Consider the following 20,322-nt stretch of genomic DNA (forward strand, 5'->3'; position numbering starts at 1 on the left):
CGGTCTAATAGACGCTGTTCATGCATGTTTGTTTACATCTTTGGGCGGGTTTAGTGACATCTTTGAACAGTCGAAGGGACTGTTTCTGTGATACAATATCCACAGTCGACATCTATCTTCAGGAGTTCTGGGAATCGGGGTGATGGAAAACTTATTTTGATGTGTGTATTTCATTGGCTGTGGTGGTTTCACGTGAAAAGTTTCGTGAGCGAAAAACCGCTTCACATTGAAGAGGACCTTTTGGAGGTAGTTCTTACTGCCTGTCACATTTTTAAAACAACATCAAGGTCTTTCAAACTGATAAAAGTCTAGTGTGATAATATTACGCCTGCATGTATGTTGCGGGTCGCCAATTTGGGCAATATTTGTAAAAGTACTACCTTGTTCATGCCATTGGAAAAATTTAATGTCAAAGCGCTTGTACTGGCCTTTTATCACAGTCAACAGACCAATATTATCCAAGTGTCTGACGTATTCTATTCGTCGGTTACAACAACCCTTCTTTTCGAATTGCCGTTGCCTGCCGGTATTAGACGGTGCGACGTAAGAGCGATGGCGCACTTAGTCATTCAGTCTATAGAAAGCCCACCCACACACACCTTTACTTGCAAGCCGCTAGTTGCCACCATCCGGCACAAGCGATGGGTGTTTTGAAGACATTGGTTCACCGAGCCCACGACATCTGTGACACCGATAGTTTGCAAACAGAACTGGAGCACCATCAGACTGTATATCTGAACAATGGGTTATCGACCCAGCAAGTAGAGAAAGCGCTGCATAGCTGCAAACAACGGAGCAAAGAAGAGGAAGAGGTATTTAAAACGACTGCCTGTTTACCATATATCGCAAATATTTCAGCGTAAATAGGCAGAATTCTAAGAAAATATAAAGTGAAATCAGTTTTTCGCCCTCCTGCAAAAATTTCGTCGGTGTTGGGACCTGTCAAAGACTATCTACAGCTGCGCAAAGAAGGTGTTTACAGGACTCTGTGTGAATGCGGCAAATCTTGTATAGGTCAAACGATGTGTACTGCACAGGGTCGCATTGTAGAATATCAGCGGTATACTCTCCCTCTTCAGCCTTGTAAGTCTGCCATCGGCGAACGCTGTATTTCCACTGGTCATGTCATGAACTACAGTGAGACAAAAATTGTGGCCCATACGTGTAACTTCTGGAGTTTTATTATTAATGAGTCCGTAGAAATACGACTGTCTGACAGTGAGTCTCCTAGTAATGGAGACGGCGATTTTCAATTGAGTTCGGCATGGAATAAAATCGTTGAAGAACTTCGTGTCCTCCGTAGCCGGCGTAGTTCTGTGATGGAACCGCGGGAAGACAATCGAACTGATATCGACGTGGTGAGTTTTTAGCATGGAGTGCGCGCTGCGCAGCACAATCGCATACGCTCAAGTAGCGCCCGCGCAACACCAAGTGAATCCACCATGCACGTGATGGCGGGGCCTTAAATACCAGAGCTCAGTGCGCTTTCGCCAGGATCACCTGCAGATGGCCAGAGGACTCTGAAGCCGAAATATTGTGGCAGGCAGTTTACCCGAAAATTTGCGGAACATTATGTACGCCGGGAAAGTTTTACATCTCACATTCTTTCATGATTCTTAAACCAAGTGTTAACTACGATTAAGTTATGCGCTGCGCAAAATTCTAGCGGGCGGCATCCTCTTTTATTCCTTACCCCCTGTCCATATCCACCTACTACTTTTCCTTCTCTTCCTTTTCGTACCATCGAATCCCAACCCCCATGAGTATTAAATTAACTATCTGAATAATTTCTTGTATCGCACGATATATTTCTTCAATATGTTCATCACCTGCTAGTGCTAGTTGGTATATAAACTTGTACTACTGTGGTAGGCGGGGCTTCGAGTCTATCTTGGCTACAGTAATGCGTTCACTATGCTGTTCGCAGCAGCTTATCCGCGCTACTATCTTTTTTATTCATTATTAAACCTACTCCTACATTATCCCTAACTGATCTTGAATTTATAATCCTGTATTCACCTGACCGGAAGTCTTATTTCTTCTGCCATCGAACTTAACACTGTATCTAACTTTAAAATATCCATTTCCCTTTATAAATTTTCTAACCTACTTGACCGATAAAGCGTTCTGACATTCCACCCTCCGATTCGTAGAACGCCAGTTTCCTTTCACCTGATAATGACGTCCTCCTCAGCAGTCCCCGCCCGGATGTTAAAATGGGGGACTATTTTACCTCCGGAATATTTTATCCAAGAGGACGCCATCAGTATTTAACCATACAGTAGAGCTGCATGCCCTGCGTGCCCCGGAGATCCGAATGGGGGAATATTTTACTTCCGGAATATTTTACCTAAGAAGATGCCATCATCATTTAACCATACAAACCATACAGTAAAGCTGCATGCCCTCGGGAAAAATTACGGCTATAGTTTCCCCTTCCTATCAGCCGTTCGCAGTACCAGCACAGCAAGGACGTTTTGGTTAATGTGACAAGACCAGAAGGGTATTCATCCAACTGTAGCCCCTGCAACTACTGAAGAGGTTGCTGCCCCCCTCCGTTGTGGTTGTACTTACGACACGCTATGTCTATCGCTAAGGCCCGCAAGCCTCCCCATCAACGGCAATGTCCATGGTTCATAGGAGCAGATGAATGGTGGAAATTAACCCCAGTTTATTAGAAAGTCTTTGTTTGCACATACCGAATAGGAACGAATCACAGGATCTGATGGGTGTTTACAAATACAGAGAACAAGAAAGCTGACCATTACTAGTATGAAACACTCAAAAGACCTGGCGAAGACCAGAGACGTTAGTTGAATTTCGTGGACTGGCGTCTTACAAATCAGCTTTGGAACGATAAATTTGTGGTGGACACAAAGGAATTGCCAGATTGCACGAGAAGAATGGAAATATGCTACACGCAAACAATATCCCTTGTCAAGTCACGAAGTAGCCCTCAGCGAGTCAAGAGAAGTATAACGATTGATCAGTCGCGTACCTTACCCTTCTGACCTTACCACATTCTGAATGTTATAGAGCAGAAAGCTGCTAGTGCCGTGATCGGCTGCTGCTGCAGCAATGTCCATTCACTACATCGGTGGGCGATGTATTCTTCTCAACGTTTGAGGATCAAATGCATTTCTCAAGGCCTCCAGATGAAGAGGCCCTAGACAACGTGCTTCAAACTGAAACCTTCTCTCTCCTCTCTACAAAGTCGGCGAAATTCGTGTGCGCCAGTGAAGAAGGGTGTGTAAAATTCTGACCAATGATATTGTTGTTAAGAAAATGGCTTCCCACCTGGTGAAGTTTAACAACTTTACCAATAACCTATCTCTCATGTAAGCACTTCATAAAGTATACTGTGTTACACTCCCACACTTCAGCTAAGTTTTTCACTTCAGCCAGTCCGATTGTCTACATGTCTAAATTTCTCTCAAACTGGCTTCCAGACTTCGTCTCATCTGCATATTTTTTAAAGATGAAGCAATGGCGTGTAGTCTTACAACACACCAGTCATGAGGGTGTTCATCCCGCATGAACTGGTGCTGGATTGTCAGCCCATCGCTTCTACACAGACATACAGGAAATCCTGAACAACATGCAGCTGCATCGTCTCTTGCGGGACACAGATATCTCTGTCTGCAGCAGACTTCCCACTCCATTGCAATCTAGGAAGAAAACTTGTCGGTGAAAAACGAAGTTCTTTTGAAATATGTTTTGACCAGGTGTCACAGCCTGTGAAAGTCAAGATTCTGCACAAGCCCAGCTGCTAGTCGTGGCACATTATATGGCTTCTTAGGAGAGAGACCAGGCCCCGCAATGCACAAAGCACATTAAGACAAAAACTGGTGGAAGGCGATTCTCCGGTGCCCGAGGTAAGCCATGCTGGGTGTGCAGCATTGTACCTGGCGCGACTGGGCATTTCGCCCGATGCCCTGTATGTCACCTCTAAAAGCCGAGGCGAAACTCACAAGGGAACTTTACTGGACTCAAAGTTCATGACCTGTCGTTTCCTTTCTTCCCTAGCTCATCACAGCCGCAGATCAATCACAGATAGTATAATATCAAAAAGTTCCACCAGAAAAGAGAAACAATTAATGCAGGAGCAAATGGCTTTTATCCTTGCAGTCACTGAGATTACTTATTACCCGTTAGATATCTATTAACTGCTAGGAATGGAAGTCAAATTATAATGAATTTAAATCAATTATAAATTAAATATATAATGTGCCAGTCTAGCAATGGACTAACATGTATCACTATCAAGGACCAGTTGCAAGGATTGTGGACCAACGTACCTCAGGAGAGGATACAGCGATTTTATGAATGCCTTCCCAATGGAATCAGTGAGTACATTCCGTCAGAGGCGGAGCAATGCCGTACTCATAAGTGGCACATATTGGCTAGGTAGCCTGAAATAAACATTGAAATAACGTGACATACATTATCATCCCGCCTCTCCATCTGGGTGATTCACTCTTTTTGTCAGGCGTGAATATCGGAGCAGCGTACCATAACTCAGACTGATTTGTGAGTGCTGCTGTCCATCATTCCCGAAATGTAGTTCCAGTAACACAACCCGTCATTAAAACTGCTACGTCATGACCGTGACATGTAACAAGTGTCAAATTACAAAGATCACGTACCTGACACGCAAACTGCACAAAGTTGGTAAGAAGAAATAATGCCATTTACATCCTGGGTACAACTCGATTTCACTATTGCTTGTTTGTGAGAAGATCGTATTATGTCTCAAGTAAGCTGAAGAAATGTCTAGGAATTGTAGGAATATGACAGCGGCAAACTCGAAACTGCAGCTTATCGATTTGTGATATCGCTGCTGCTTGCACGGGACTGCATCTCGCTAGTCATACATACACATAATGGATGGCTTCAGGGGGGCTATACTCATCCTCACTCACGATATAAAGGGCTGTGCATCCAATTCTTCAGCATCCCGACAACAGCATATCGCACTTCTGACTTGATCGGTCGTTGCACCATGAGGAAGGACATCAAACGGAATAATCCCTTCAGAGCTCTAGAAGACCGTCGCCCGTAATTTACCAACAGAGAGTGCGACGTTGAACATTTTCTTCGGAGGAGAGGTGGCGTAGCGCCACTCCGTGGATAGCCGGTTTTATTCCGGTTCGATACGATGAAACCATGTTTCATCGCCTGTTTCGATGTTCAACAAGAAATTTCCACGACCAGTCTCGTAAAGTGTAAGCAATTCCGCGAAGATTGTGCTTCCTTGCCCTTTATGGTCTTCTATTAGACGGCGAGACATCTTACACAACTTTGAGCACAGCTGGTGGACGAGTGTATCACTACTTCCAACGGAGACGTACAGTTGTGCAGTTTTGTGTTTGGTAGTGATCCGTTGATCTCCTCGCATAAGAGTGTCCGCACGTTCCAGCATTGTAGGAGTCACAGCTGTGTGCCGCCGACCGGGACACGTGAGATCGGCCGCGTTTGCGCGACCTTATTGCGGCTCATCGTGCTTTTGTTCACTGTCGGGTCTGCGTAGACATTCTGCAAGCACCTACGAATATCTACGATGCTCTGATTTTCCACCAGAAGGAACCAAAAGACGGCTCCCTGCTTGGAACGCACCTCCATTACAAACGCAATTTTAGGATACGTATGTGCCGCAACAACTTCAAGAAACTATAGGCGAAATTTTTCAACCGAAACCGACCAACAGAAAAAAAAGTGTTGCGTTACTTACTTTGTACAATACCAAGTGTGAACCACTATAATTCATCATTTTGTCATAGAGTTAAAGCCGCATGGGTTGATGTGCCCGTATCTGTCATCCAAGCTATATTCGACTCGATACCAGTCACTCCGCAATAGGTGTTAGCTCTGTGTACTACACGCATAACCCCAAATCACCCACTATTTTAACCGTGTATTATTCCTATTGTACTGTATAAGTACAATAAGTAACTTATCCTTATTCTCCGCCTTTATGGTGCCGCAATAATGATGAGCAACAGTGTAAGTGACACTATTTGGGGTATAGGCCATGAAACATCCTCTCAGCAGCCACACTTCTTCTATAAGGATTACTCTGTAGAAAAGTACTGAACCGACTTGTCAGTCAGCAATGAAAAATAGACGAAACAGAACGATATCTCGTCGATGACAAATAGCATTTTGTAAAATACGGAATTTTAATAGCAGTAACTCTCTTCGAACTAATTTATCAGTTTATGGTACTGAAAGTAGTACAGGACATAACACAGGACATAACACATATGGAATGATGGATTGTGGAACTCCTTCTTTGTCTAATATGTTACCGAGTACATCATATTCTGTCAGGCCGTAAAAACGTGCTTGTGGCTCGAGCTATTCTTTCACGTGCTTCCGTATCATTTCAGAGTCGCGTAGACGGACGAATGAGACTCAAACTAGCACATCTGCATTGTTTAACGTGCTGTGGGGAACTGAACAACTGAAGTAGCCGATAATTACTTAATGAGTAGTATCCACTATTTCAAGTAACGTAGCCAGAAAAACTTCTTCTTTTAATAGTACTATCATGTAAAACGTTCCTTTCCATAATGAGATTTTCACTCTGCAGCGGAGTATGTGCTTATATGAATCTACCTGGCAGATTAAAACTGTGTGCAGGACAGAGACTCGAACTCTGGACATTTGCCTCGGGCGGGCAAGTACTCTACCATCTGAACTACCCAAGCACGACTCACGTCTCGTCCTCACAGCTTTACTTCCGGCAGTACCAGTTTCGAAGGTGGGAGACGAGATATTGTCGGAAGTAAAGCTGTGAGCAGAGGGTGTGAGTTGTGCTTTGGTAGCTCAGATGGTAGATCACTTGTCCACGAAAGGCAAAGGTCCCGAGTTCAAGTCTCGGTCCGGCACACAGTTTTAATCTGGCTGGGAGTTTCAAAACGTTCCTTGCTCAATTTACTTATGGGCCTCCTTATTTTCAGGGAGAAGAGACGTCTTTGGGAAGTGCATTCAGCGAAACTACGAAACTAGTTTGGATTGGATGGCTGTTTTTCCACGTTAATTACTTCATGTCTGGATGCAGTATTACAGCGACATAAGTGTTAAAACTTATTTTCTATTAACGACTTTGTGTAACTACGTACAAGAGACTGTGTATAAGTCTGTTGTGAGTGATCATCTATACTTCATTTCTTTGTAATTTTTTCTATATTAAACTTCTGTATGTTTTAATAAATATAGAAGCTTTTGAAGGATGAAATGAAAATTTTAATACTGTTTCACTATCAAACTGTTTATCTAGTGTCCATTAACAGCCGTGCGTGCACTGCATGGCTATGGCTCTCCTTCAGAGATCCACTAGTTCATTGCGTATCTTGAATTTTTACATGAAAGTACGCCGTCGAATCAAATTAAAGTTATAAAGTACTCTTGGCGACGGCCGTAGCACCAAACTGTTTCCGCTTCACTATTTGTCACCCGTATTTTTATCCGAATATGCTCACGAACAATCTTTCCAACACTTACGTTTCTAGCTGCTAGCAGTATGACAGGGGAAGGAAACGATATTATCCAAAGATAACAAACGATTGCTAATACTTACTTGCACTGAACCTCTAAAAATACGTTTGTCCCATGCAATTACTTTCAACCTGATTTCGAATATAGCAGAGACGGAAATAGGACTAATGAGGAACGTTTATGAAATATGATACGGCAATGACGTTGGGAAGAAAATGTATACAGTCTCAGACACAACAGCATGAAGACTCGTACTTCTTACCCAGAATCTTGGGTCCTATTGTTACTCATATGTTCTCATCGCGAAAACGTAGAAGGAATTGGAAAGAGAAACATAGAAAAAATACTAATCTCTGTGGAGCTCTACGAGAAACGCCGATGTACACCATACGCACACAGATACCTAACGGAAGTGCTTCGTTGTCTAATAATTAATATCCCGTTTGGAACATATTTCTCAGGGAAAACTATAAGATATAGGAGCTTTTCGTGTCTAAGAAACATACATTTGCAAGAATTCATTTCTTGAGAACATTCTCTTCATTATATAATGATAATAAGAACATTGCTTGAGATGGATGATGGACGATTGTGACGAGAGGCATAAATACAGAAATTATTTACAATCAACACTAACTCTCGTGATTAACTGTTAACATTATTTCGTATCCTGAAATAGGTCAAAGATACATGATTCTCCTACAACTTGAAAATAACAGAAAATGGTTGCAAAATACCGATCTGAGACTCCAATTAAAGTGCACCTGTCTTGGAGTACTGAGTGGAAGATTTCCCCTAAAACTCTGTGCTTAATAAAAGTTGCGCAACGGATCTGACTAACGCGATTATCGTAAAACTGTGGCGGCAGCACTGAATTCCACGTAAGAGCTTTCCCATAATTTGCCCATAGCACGTATTTACTAACTGCAAATCAAAAGCTTTGCTGACGTTAATCCCCACATTTATTACAATTCTTAGCAAACACAAATTCATGAAGGACATTACGAGACTTCCAATAGAGTACAGAGCAAAAACATGAAAAATGAGATTTGAAACTAAGTCACGATGAACAATGTTACGGTTGAGAAAGATAATTTAACAGGGAAACGAGATTGGTTCAAATCAACTTCCTGGCTTATTAATACAGTACAACATAATTGCGAAATGAAACCGTGATTTTATTGTCGTACCGGAAAGAGAAGCTTGGCTATCAGCCTAGTCATGAAACGTCAGAGTGAATTTACTAAAAGTTGCCAAATATTTAACTTTGTTCCAACATAACCACCTAATGCTGCTAGATATTCTCACCATTACGTGCATATAGAGATGACTACTGTGTGTTGCAATAGAGGCCTTACCCCAGCCTGTTCTGAATGTGAGCATCTCTCTGCATCTAAGTCTTTCGTCCAAGAGCCATCTGCTGCCGGAGCTGCAGTCCGCCGCCGGGTAGAAAAGCTGCTACTCAAATGAAATCTGCTAACCGAATTCCTAGAGCACACTTCTCCCGTGATTGCTTCGCTCACGGTCTCCCTCGAAAGTACACTACGCATCAATGAACACACAGTTCGCCCGCTGCTAGCTAATCACTTAATTTTTTTATGCTGTTAAATTCTCCCACTATAGACTGCGAAAAATTTGTTCTCCAGTCGTCTTTTCTGCAGCTAGCACCGTTCCGAGAGTAATATGAAAGCGGGCCTACTTCACAGCCTTGTGTGCTTCACTGTCAATCCACGGTTAAAGAAAAAAGAAAAGAAAAAAAATGAAACTCTGTTTCGTAAGTGTCTTTTTCACTACAAACAAGTCGTAGCTTTCAGTACTGTGTGATGGGAAAGTTTCACCTGCCTTCCACAAACTTGTTCACCAATGCACGATGTCCCCTGCCCTCTGTGTAAGAAGCACTGCTGGAAATGACATATCGTGAAATGCCCATGGTATGGGATGAGAGCTGCCACAGGTTATCTTTTTAGCGTATTTGCCAGGATCACGTGCAGTTATTCCCCTTCCATATTCCTCGGTAAAACTGACTGCCGTGGCCGCAAACGCGGCACCAGAGGAGCAATATGCTTGCAGCGCTGCCTGCCTTGTGATCAGCTACCAGCACCTCAGCACTCAGACGACATTCCGCTCCGAAGTTGCTCCAAGGGCCCCCTGGGAGCGGCAAAGCAGGGCGTGCCGGTCACTGCGCTTCCCATTCTCTTAGCGCTGGCTGTTCACGGCTTTGATGTGCGAGTGATTATTCTCCATACAATTCCCAGTTACCAGATAGAAAGGACATTAATAAAGATGGCTTGAGCAACCAATAGCCGTCTTTATCATCGATGGGGCTGGCGCAGTGGTTAGCAGACTGGACTTGCATTCGGGAGGACGACGGTTCTAACCCGAGTCCGGCCATCCTTGTTTAGGTTTTCCGGGATTGCCCTAAGTCGCTTCAGGAGAATGCCGGGATGGATACTTTGAAAGGGCACGGCCGATCTCCTTCCCCATTCTAGCTTGTGCTCCGTCTCTGATGACGTCGCTGTGGACGGGCCGTTAAACTCCAAGCTCCTCAATGATATTTTCACTCTGCAGCGGAGTGTGCGCTGATATGAAACTTCCTGGCAGATTAAAACTGTGTGCAGGACCGATACTCGAACTCGGGACCTTTGCCTTTCACCGGCAAGTGCTCTACCATCTTAGCTACCCAAGCACGACTCACGCCCCGTCCTCCCAACTTTACTTCTGCCAGTTCGGAAGGTAGGAGACGATGTACTGGCAGAAGTAAAGCTGCGAGGACGGGGAGTGAGTCGTGCTTGGGTAGCTCAGATGGTAGAGCACTTGGCCGCGAAAGGCAAAGGTGCCGAGTTCGAGTCTCGGTCCGGCACTCAGTTTTAATCTACCACGAAGTTTCACTAATCTCCTCCTCCTCCTCCGCCATCGTCTTAATCCTCGTGATTTGAATAAAAAATAACATGCTTGCCGTTCTACACATGATTTGTATCGGCATAACATGTTATTTGCATAAAAATGAAATGTGTCAGGCTGGGAATGATTTGACACTTTTCATGGCAGATGTGAACAACGATATTCTACTTACCACATACTGTTGCTTCTTACGTCAGTTACATGTTTTCCATCAGGCTATGGCAATTTGTACGGAAACCAGACTGCAGTTATAAGAGTCGAGAGGCGTGAAACAGAAGCAGTGGTTGAGAAGGAAGTAAAACTGGATTGTTACCTATCCCCGATGTTATTCAGTATGAACACTGAGCAAGCAGTAAAGGAAAAAAAAATTGGAGTAGTAATTAAGTACAGGAAGAAGAAATGAAAACATTCAGATTTGTCGATGACATTGCAATTCTGTTAGAGACAGTAAAGGACTTGGAAGAGCAGTTGAACGGAATGGACAGTGTCTTGAGAGGAAGATATAAGATGAATATCAACAAAAGCTGAGTCTGTTGAGACCTCCCGATTCCTTATTTTAATGGTGCACTGAATTTTCAACGTCCTTCTGTATCATCGATGTTCTTGACTGTCAATGCTGCTTCTTTCGTACTCTCTCCTCCTGTTCGTCACTCATTACTTCGTTTCCAGAGCAATAGAATTCCTTCAGTTCATGTACTACACGGTCCCCAAATTAATTGTTAAGTTGGTGGCTAATCTCTTCTGGTGATCCTCAGTGCTTTTGCCTTCTTAGATTTACTCTAAAGGCATGTACAGTCGTTGGACAAAAAAACATAACACAAGGCCAGGCCTAATACGGTGTGGGGAACTTTTGGCATTCAAAACAGCTTGCAGTCGTGTCGCAACGGATGGACTGAGGTCTCGTTTGATTTGCAAGGGAATCTTATACTATTCTGTCTGTGTCACAAGACTTTGGGACAGTGTCATTAAAGAAGCAATTGAGATTAAGGTCACAGACAATCTAATCAACCGTGACTCGGGATACCAAATCAGTAACTGCCTGGAATCCAGCACTTGAGCTTGTTAAAACTCAACGCAGGACACTCCGGGATTCTGCAAGAAATACAAGTGGAGACCGAGAGAACAGCCGTGAGACAAGGTGTTGGATATTAGAGACCAGATCTGATACACCCCAGATCACGAACTCGACTTCAGAAGACGGCCAGGCCGGGCGCGGACGGCGGAGGGAACACCGGCGACCAGAGAGGGACAATGTAGCCGCGTCTGGCGGGCGCGGACCTCAGATGGAACATACGACGGGGCGAGGACCGATTAGGGAGCGCCCAGCACGCAACAGAAGTGGAAACCGTAGTAACAGTCATGAGATAGAGTACCCAACATCTCAAATCGGGTCTGACACACCTCAAATGACAACCACAACCGTTGAGGACGGCCAAAACGGGCGCCGACGGCAGTCGGAACATCCGCGACTGGCGGGGTCCGTTGAAGTCGAGTCTGGCGGGCGCGGACCACAGATGGAACACTCGACTCGGCGCTGACCGATTAGGGAACGCCCGGCTCCTCCCAGGCATAAATACTGGACTCGATCGACCCAAGGACCAGTCTCAGGTAGCACCTGAAGAAGACAGCGAGGCACGCTGTTGAAATATCGTGCGAGAACGACGCGAACATCCGGCTGGATTCCCGAATATCCAAGATGTCAACAGATCGCCGGGAAAGCATGAAGAATTACCAGTGTGGAATAGTTAATTTTGAATGAAGAGCCTCTCAAAAATTACTAAAGCGGTTTTGGTATGCCTTTCACAAATTACCCCTTAATTTTTTTCTTGCGTATCGAAAACTTGCTGAGAATTCTTCCCAAAAGGCAGAGAAAGAGAGTACAGTGACAATGTCTCTTAACAGGTGAGTAAAGGTAAACAGTTTTTCCACACACAGCGTACATGCGAGTGCAATACGAATTTTCATAAGAGAGATATGAGGACATAAAAGTGAGGGATTTTGTTTGAAACGTAGGACCATCGGATATGCCATCAAACGATGTAAACTCCGATATGATAGTACTATCATGACGAATGTGAGTCTCAAAAAAACAATCATATTCTCATGCCTTGCTGTAAAAGTTATTTTCAATGAGGTGATACAGTGAGCACCCTTTCACTTATAACATCCATCGACGAGTCACGTTCCTAATTTGTAAGATTCTAAAGTAGCTCATTCAATTAGGAGAAGTACGATAAAAGCCATTTGAGAAATAGGAGGATTAAGTAAAAATATTTTGTCATTTCTAATTTTCTGATGATTAAAACAAGATTTACACCAGAACGAAGTTTGAATCTGCAGTGGAGTGTGTGTTGCTTTGTTACATCCTGGCACATTAAAAATGGGTTTGGACTGGGACTCGAAACTAGGACCTCTGCCTTTCTTAGGCAAGTGTTCCACCGTCTGAGCTTTCCTAGACGGGCTCATGACCGGTCCTCACATCCTACTTCCGCCAGTACCTAGTCTTCTGCCGTCAAAACTTCACGATAGGTCTCCCGCAAAACTTGTGGGACTAGCGCTTCTCGAGGAAAGACAACTGCCGTGACATGGGGCCACACAGAATGCTGAAGAATTTCTGTGAAATTTGTAACGTAACTAATGAGGAGGTATTGAATAGGATTGGGGAGAACAGAAGTTTGTGGCACAACTTGACTAGAAGAAGGGATCGGTTGGTAGGACATGTTTTGAGGACATGTTTTGAGGCATCAAGGGATCACAAATTTAGCATTGGAGGGCAGCGTGGAGGGTAAAAATCGTAGAGGGAGACCGAGAGATGAGTACACTAAGCAGATTCAGAAGGATGTAGGTTGCAGTAGGTACTGGGTGATGAAGAAGCTTGCACAGGATAGAGTAGCATGGAGAGCTGCATCAAACCAGTCTCAGGACTGAAGACAACAACAACAACAACGAGATGAGAACTGGCTGATCTATGGCTGTGATTGGGCAGGAGGCGGAGAACGTTGTGATCCGAGCTTGGTAGCTCAGGTGATAGAGCACTTGCCCACTGTAAGGCGAAGGTTCCACGTACGAGTTCCGGTCCCGCACACGGTTTTAATATGCCAGGAAGTTTCATGAGTTATACGTGACGTTAAAATATTTTTTTTAGGACCCTCAGTCCCCCTCGTCACAGGTCGTCGTCTTTGGACGGTACACACATACACACACACACACACACACACACACACACACACACACACACACACACACACACACACACACCTCTCCATTCAGCAGTGTGAGGTAATTTATACATTGACCCGTTACTGTTTACTGTAATTTCCAATTGTATAGGGAAATGCACCTTCAAATTCATACCGACTATGCAGGTTAGCGCCCATTTAAAAACTCAACTAGAGCAGTATCCTAAGGCATGCCATAAGGAATTAGTACTAAAGCAGATAGAATCTATGTAGACAGTAACAAAGAAATCTAGCAGCAAATGGCAGGACTAGTACGTAGAGAAAGGGAGTGCAATACTGTGCTGGGGTAAGCTCTTAGTAATACGTAATAAGTACCATAGCCGCTTTGTAGCAACATGATGTCTCCGTCGCAGTACTTTGAGAAGAAGGCCATGCTACTCATAAAATCTTCAAATCCGTAATACGTGTTTGGCGCCGAGCAGGTGAGCGCCACAATCAGGACTGCATACGACCGAGGCACACAGGGCCAACACCCGGAATCATGGTGTGGGGAGCGATCTCCTACACTGGCCGTACACCTCTGGTGATCGTCGAGGGGACACTGAATAGTGCACGGTACATCCAAACCGTCATCGAACCCATCGTTCTACCATTCCTAGACCGGCAAGGGAACTTGCTGTTCCAACAGGACAATGCACGTCCGCATGTATCCCGTGCCACCCAACGTGCTCTAGAAGGTGTAAGTCAACTACCCTGGCCAGCAAGATCTTCGTATCTGTCCCCCATTGAGCATGTTTGGGACTGGATGAAGCGTCGTCTCACGCGGTCTGCACGTCCAGCACGAACGCTGGTCCAACTGAGGCGCCAGGTGGAAATGGCATGGCAAGCCGTTCGACAGGACTACATCCAGCATCTCTACGATCGTCTCCATGGGAGAATAGCAGCCTGCATTGCTGCGAAAGGTGGATATACACTGTACTAGTGCCGACATTGTGCATGCTCTGTTGCCTGTGTCTATGTGCCTGTGGTTCTGTCAGTGTGATCATGTGATGTATCTGACCCCAGGAATGTGTCAATAAAGTTTCCCCTTCCTGGGACAATGAATTCACGGTGTTCTTATTTCAATTTCCAGGAGTGTAGGACAATCCCCCTCCCGCTCCGCCCTCAGGAGCTTCCTATGAGTCGGTGCGGTCCAGCTACAGCGTCCGTTCTCCCGCCGTCTGGGCGCTGCGTCCTAGGTCTTCTCTTTCATGAGGGTCTGCCGGCACCGCTCTCGTTACTCTTCTCCCCTCCCCAGAAGTCGTTACACTCTGGGAAATATCCTTTTCTCTTCTTAATCGGGGTGATGGCGGGTTTCTACGCCTTGCTAAGGATGTAACCGCTGTCACGATTTAGTTGTGGCTCCCTTATTCTGATCTCTATGGGTTCTTTGATGTCTCAGTTCCAGTATCTGGAAGTCTGTGTCAGGACATTGGTTTGGTCATAATCCGAGTTGTGGAGTTTCCACAGGCAATGCTCAGCAATTGCTGACTTAATAGGCTGTTGCAGTCTAGTGTGCCGTTGATGTTCTCAGCAACGGTCCTCAATGGTACGAATGGTCTGCCCTATGTATACACTATCGCATTGGCAAGGTATCGGCTAAAACCCTGATTTACGTAGACTAAGGTTGTCCTTGACACTACCAAGAAGGCTCTTGGTTTTGCTTGGAAGACGGAAGATGGTTTTCACTTGGTGTTTACGTTTGTCCAAATATACATGGTGCCGGCCCACCGCCGGTCAGTACATCAGCGCACCTGATGATGGCAACAACCAGGCTGTTCACCCGAGATTTATTTAGTCATTCTAGGGTATTTATATAGCCAAAAAGAAGTAATTTCTGTAATAATTCTGTGGAATCAATCGATTATCTTTCATTCACTTCGGGGGATGAAAGTTTCAGTTTCTTTTGTAGTTTGTCCATTATCAATTAGTGACATTGGTATAAATGAATGGCTGTGATAAAATTTCAGATACCACAGTTTTGTTACACGATTGTCTGTTAATCACTGGAGAAATTTTTACGCCATCACTGTCAGCGTATTTTTATACGTAATGAACAAAAAAAAGTCATTTCTGTGAGGTGTTGTTGTGAGGTAAGTTCACTGCAAATACCTGGCCAGGAAGGGGATGAGGGGTAATAGTGTTAACTTCGTCCCCATTAGCCTTTGTGACAATGTCCTGGATTAAATTCCGAACCTCTTTGCAGTGTGCCATGAAATGAGGGCATGTGACACTGTCGACAGCGATCCGCACATCGCATAACGACGTTAACCTTGGCCGCGTCTGGTGCTGTTAGAGAGAAGCAGGCTATGCGCCGGTACTGGGGTGCATCCTCTCCCTTCCTTTCGACCGTAACGACGCAAACACAATGTTTCGCTGTACCAGAACTTACTGCAGTCATCCACACGTCACAGATACGCACCTGACACTTCATAACAGGCTGGAGAAAAGCAACGGCACATCACGTCAACGGCAAACCAAACGATTCCTGTATTTGCTCCCTTACACTAATTCTCTGAATTTGGGACTTTGAATTGAAAACTTTAACTACAATATCAGAAAGACAGAACACAGTGTAAGTGACCACCTGACAGGCTGACAATACCTGATCTTAAATACATATTAACTGAGACATATCATACTTTAACAATTAAAGAGCAACATGAAACAATATCGTAGTCAGCGCAAGTTGATCTCATAGCGGTGCAGACTCATTAGCTCCGTTGATGGTGTACAGTTTGCAGCAGATGAACTTCGCTCAGCTGCTTCGTTTTATGAACCAAGCGACATAGAAAAATGGAAACTATTTCGTGCTTACGCTTTAGAAGTTAATACCTATATAAAACATACTTCGCTGTCATTATCAGATAACAGAAGTGGTAATAATAAGAGTGCCGTAGTTTATTTTTGTGCCACATGGGATGATTATTCGCAGGGGTACTGGGCAAGGAGCAGAGGGGAAAGAATCACCCTCCATCTCTACGGCGTCAGCAGTTTTACATCCTTAGAATATCATGTGCCCTGGCACCCAGGCAGAGACGTTCTCCCGTCTTTAAAAGTGGAAGAGAGCGCTCTGGCTGTACCGAACCATCCTATTCTCTATGTATCTGATCGTAATAAAGGAATCGGAACAGAAACGGATATTCGGCCAGGATGTCGCGTCACCTAATGCAGTGCCTGAGAAAAACTAGCAACTGATGGAATATACAGTGAAGAGTTGCACCTGTTACGGACATTCAAAATTGTCTCCCATGAACAATAAGGAGTTTACGCGTGGTACGTGTTGCGTGGGGCTGAAGTTGGTTTGCAAGGAAGCCAGAATCTCGGCGGGGCCGAGGGGTGATCACTTTAGAAACGAAAGTTTGCCGTTTCGAACTTAGGTCGTTAGATGAACGGCGAGTAAACACGTTCTATAATCTGCTCCAAGTTACTTTAGGAGATTGACACTCAGGCAGATATACGAGGAGGAGGGCAGCGGAGTTGCCACGTCCTGCCCTGGCAGCTCACGTATTGGTGGAACCGCTGTTTGTGGAGATAATACGTTAGCCGTCCCCGGCAGAAGAAGTCCTTTTTTGCGATCCACATTTTACGATGTTTTCGGAAGATATACTGAGGCTACTGTGTTTATCTATGGTACACTAGTGTAAAAGGAGTCACGAAAACAACTAAGAGCAAAGTGCGTGCCACTCCAACGCTTGGTTACTTATACGTCCTCGTACTACCCGACTTCCGGTATTTTCTTTGTGTCTGAGTATTATCATATGTGTCAGATGAATTCGACTTGAGTTTTTAGTTTCAGACATATTCTGCTAACATGTAAACATATTCTTTGTTTCAAAAGTGGAGCATGTGTCCAGATATACTGCGTATTTTCTTACATTGAGTGCCGTGGAAAATCCATTTTGTGCTATAGCATCAGTTTTCATCAACATAAAAATGTGTTTACGTAACTTTAGCAGCAGTATCCACGTCCAAAGAACAGTCCAACACGTATTTCGTTCAGGACTCTTGAACGAACTGTGACAGAAGCCTAAATAACAGGCGACTGATGAAATAGGACATGCATTGATAATATGAAATAGTGCACCGATAATCGCTAGGCACTAGCAGAAATCTAGATCTGCCTAATGAAACCCGAAAGAAAAGGACGACACTTTGCTATGCGCTATCAATTGAAAAGTAGCTCAGAAGCTTGTGTGGAAGCAATATCATCAAGAAAAATTGTGGGAATACAACTGAGTAGCTCCTGAAGTTTCCATGCTTATTGTCATCACTGGGAACACTAATAAACTGAAGGTGTCTATCTAAAGCTCCGTAAAAGATGTTCAGAAAATGTAACCTGGGTCACAGCTTTCCGTGCACATTATTGAATTTAAAACTGACCTGTTAGAAGCCGCGAGGTTCTCCTTCTCTACCTCTAATTCGATTAGCCTTTAAAATCTGTCACTTGTATGGATCGTCAATGGCCTCAGCTCGTACTTGTCTGGAGCAAAAGTTCCAGGAACGCAAGAGGACAATCGAAATGGATGCTAGTAGTTTTAGAACAGACAAGTCTTTGAACGCTTGGTTCACAGTGAGGAGAAACCATGTTAGCAATTGGGAAGACGCACCGCGTCCAGTGTTTTAATGAGTGAAGGCAGTGCCGATTCTTAACACTGGCATCTATATTCGAACAGAAGGGTGTATAAAATAGGATGGGACATGCTTAGCCTGATCCTCAAAACCCATGAATAATATATTTTAAATAACTTAAAACCTTTTCGCATCTTACTCCTCGGTACTAGAGATGTAGCAAATTTTCATCAAAGATTAGGCCCACAAATTTCACATTTTTTCTAAAACTAAGAAGTGAGATTGACTGAAAATTACAGTTTCCTCCAAAGAGAACTTTAAACTTGTAGTATACGACTCTTCCTCTTGCCTCTTGATACATGTCGCGCAATTTGAAAGTACAGAAGAAGAGATCACCGAGCACCTTACAAGAACTACTGTACATATCCTTCCTTATTGTGGTCGTTATATTGTTCATTGCTATGACAAAGCCATAACAGAATACTTCGTTAAGGGACGCCGTACTCTTCCTTAAAACGTTCCAACAGGCCGTATTGTTTCCGTACCCACACAATCTAACCGACAGAAAAAGATGAATGAACTCGGTGATTTATATACGGAAATCTCATTTGACGAGTTTCAAATGTTGTGTGTCCAGGCAATACAGTAAGATTTCCACAGATCAAACAATACTGCGTCCTTTGCCATTGTAAGGAAGTCTACTAGATAATAGTTTCCAACTGAATCACGTTGTCCAATGAGCTGTGATACCTACGGAACCGCCAGTGGGAAAGATGTAATAATAACCAGGTTTTGAAACCAATACTAAGCAACTGATCTCTCTACGATGTTTCCTGTGCAGTAATACTGACACTAGTATAACTGTGGGGCAGATACGGCGTTTTTATAATTTTAAAAGTACTAAATGGGATATCTACAGGTACTGAGAAATATTCCTGAATACGACTTTCATTGCAAAATAAATAACTTTTTCTCTACTGGGCCGGCAGCTTGCATAAGGTCATAATATAACATATAGTTTTTAATGTTACAAAATTAGTTGCAAACCATTTCCTTCAGTGTTTACATAGGTATACAATAGACCTGTTGCTCCATTGTAGTCGTTGTATTGAACTTACATATTGGAACGTTAAAAGGCGTTTTATGGACACCACTCCATCTGCACGCAAGTATAATAAAAGATAAAAATCTCATAGTATTGTTACAAAGCGACTTCTAATCAAGCTGCGGAGCTATGGGGTATCGTCTCAGTTGTGCGACTGGATTCGTGATTTCCTGTCAGGAAGGTCGCAGTTGGTAGTAATAGACGGCAAATCATCGAGTAAAACTGAAGTGATATCAGGTGTTCCCCAGGGAAGCGACCTGGGACCTATGCTGTTCCTGATCTATATAAATGACCTGGGTGACAATCTGAGCAGTTCTCTTAGATTGTTCGCAGATGATGCTGTAATTTACCGTCTAGTAAGGTCATCCGAAGACCAGTATCAGTTGCAAAGCGATTTAGAAAAGATTGCTGTATGGTGTGTCAGGTGGCAGTTGACGCTAAATAACGAAAAGTGTGAGATTATCCACATGAGTTCCAAAAGAAATCCGTTGGAATTCGATTACTCGATAAATAGTACAATTCTCAAGGCTGTCAATTCAACTAAGTACCTGGGTGTTAAAATTACGAACAACTTCAGTTGGAAGGACCACATAGATAATATTGTCGGGAAGGCGAGCCAAAGGTTGCGTTTCTTTGGCAGGACACTTAGAAAATGCAACAAGTCCACTAAAGAGACAGCTTACACTACACTCGTTCGTCCTCTGTTAGAATATTGCTGTGCGGTGTGGTATCCTTACCAGGTGGGATTGACGGAGGACATCGAAAGGGTGCAAAAAAAGGGCAGCTCGTTTTGTATTATTATAGGGGAGAGAGTGTGGCAGATATGATACACGAGTTGGGATGGAAGTCATTACATCATAGACGTTTTTCGTCGCGGCGAGACCTTTTTACGAAATTTCAGTCACCAACTTGCTCTTCCGAATGCGAAAATATTTTGTTGGGCCCAACCTACATAGGTAGGAATGATCATCAAAATAAAATACGAGAAATCAGAGCTCGAACAGAAAGGTTTAGGTGTTCGTTTTT

At 43.9% G+C, this 20,322-nt stretch overlaps 1 protein-coding gene across 1 annotated transcript in view; it reads left to right on the plus strand.

Moving 5' to 3' along the window:
- The window catches only part of LOC126272377 (opioid-binding protein/cell adhesion molecule-like), a 256,864-nt gene extending 249,629 nt beyond the window's left edge, over positions 1–7,235 (plus strand). Inside the window, exon 9 of the mRNA XM_049975191.1 lies at positions 6,963–7,235. The gene's annotated coding sequence lies outside the window, so the exon portion shown is untranslated. The remainder of the gene's footprint in view (positions 1–6,962) is intronic.
- Positions 7,236–20,322: the final 13,087 nt, after the last annotated feature.

The sequence above is a fragment of the Schistocerca gregaria genome, chromosome 5 (genome assembly GCF_023897955.1).
Source record: "Schistocerca gregaria isolate iqSchGreg1 chromosome 5, iqSchGreg1.2, whole genome shotgun sequence".
NCBI classification, from domain to species: domain Eukaryota; kingdom Metazoa; phylum Arthropoda; class Insecta; order Orthoptera; family Acrididae; genus Schistocerca; species Schistocerca gregaria.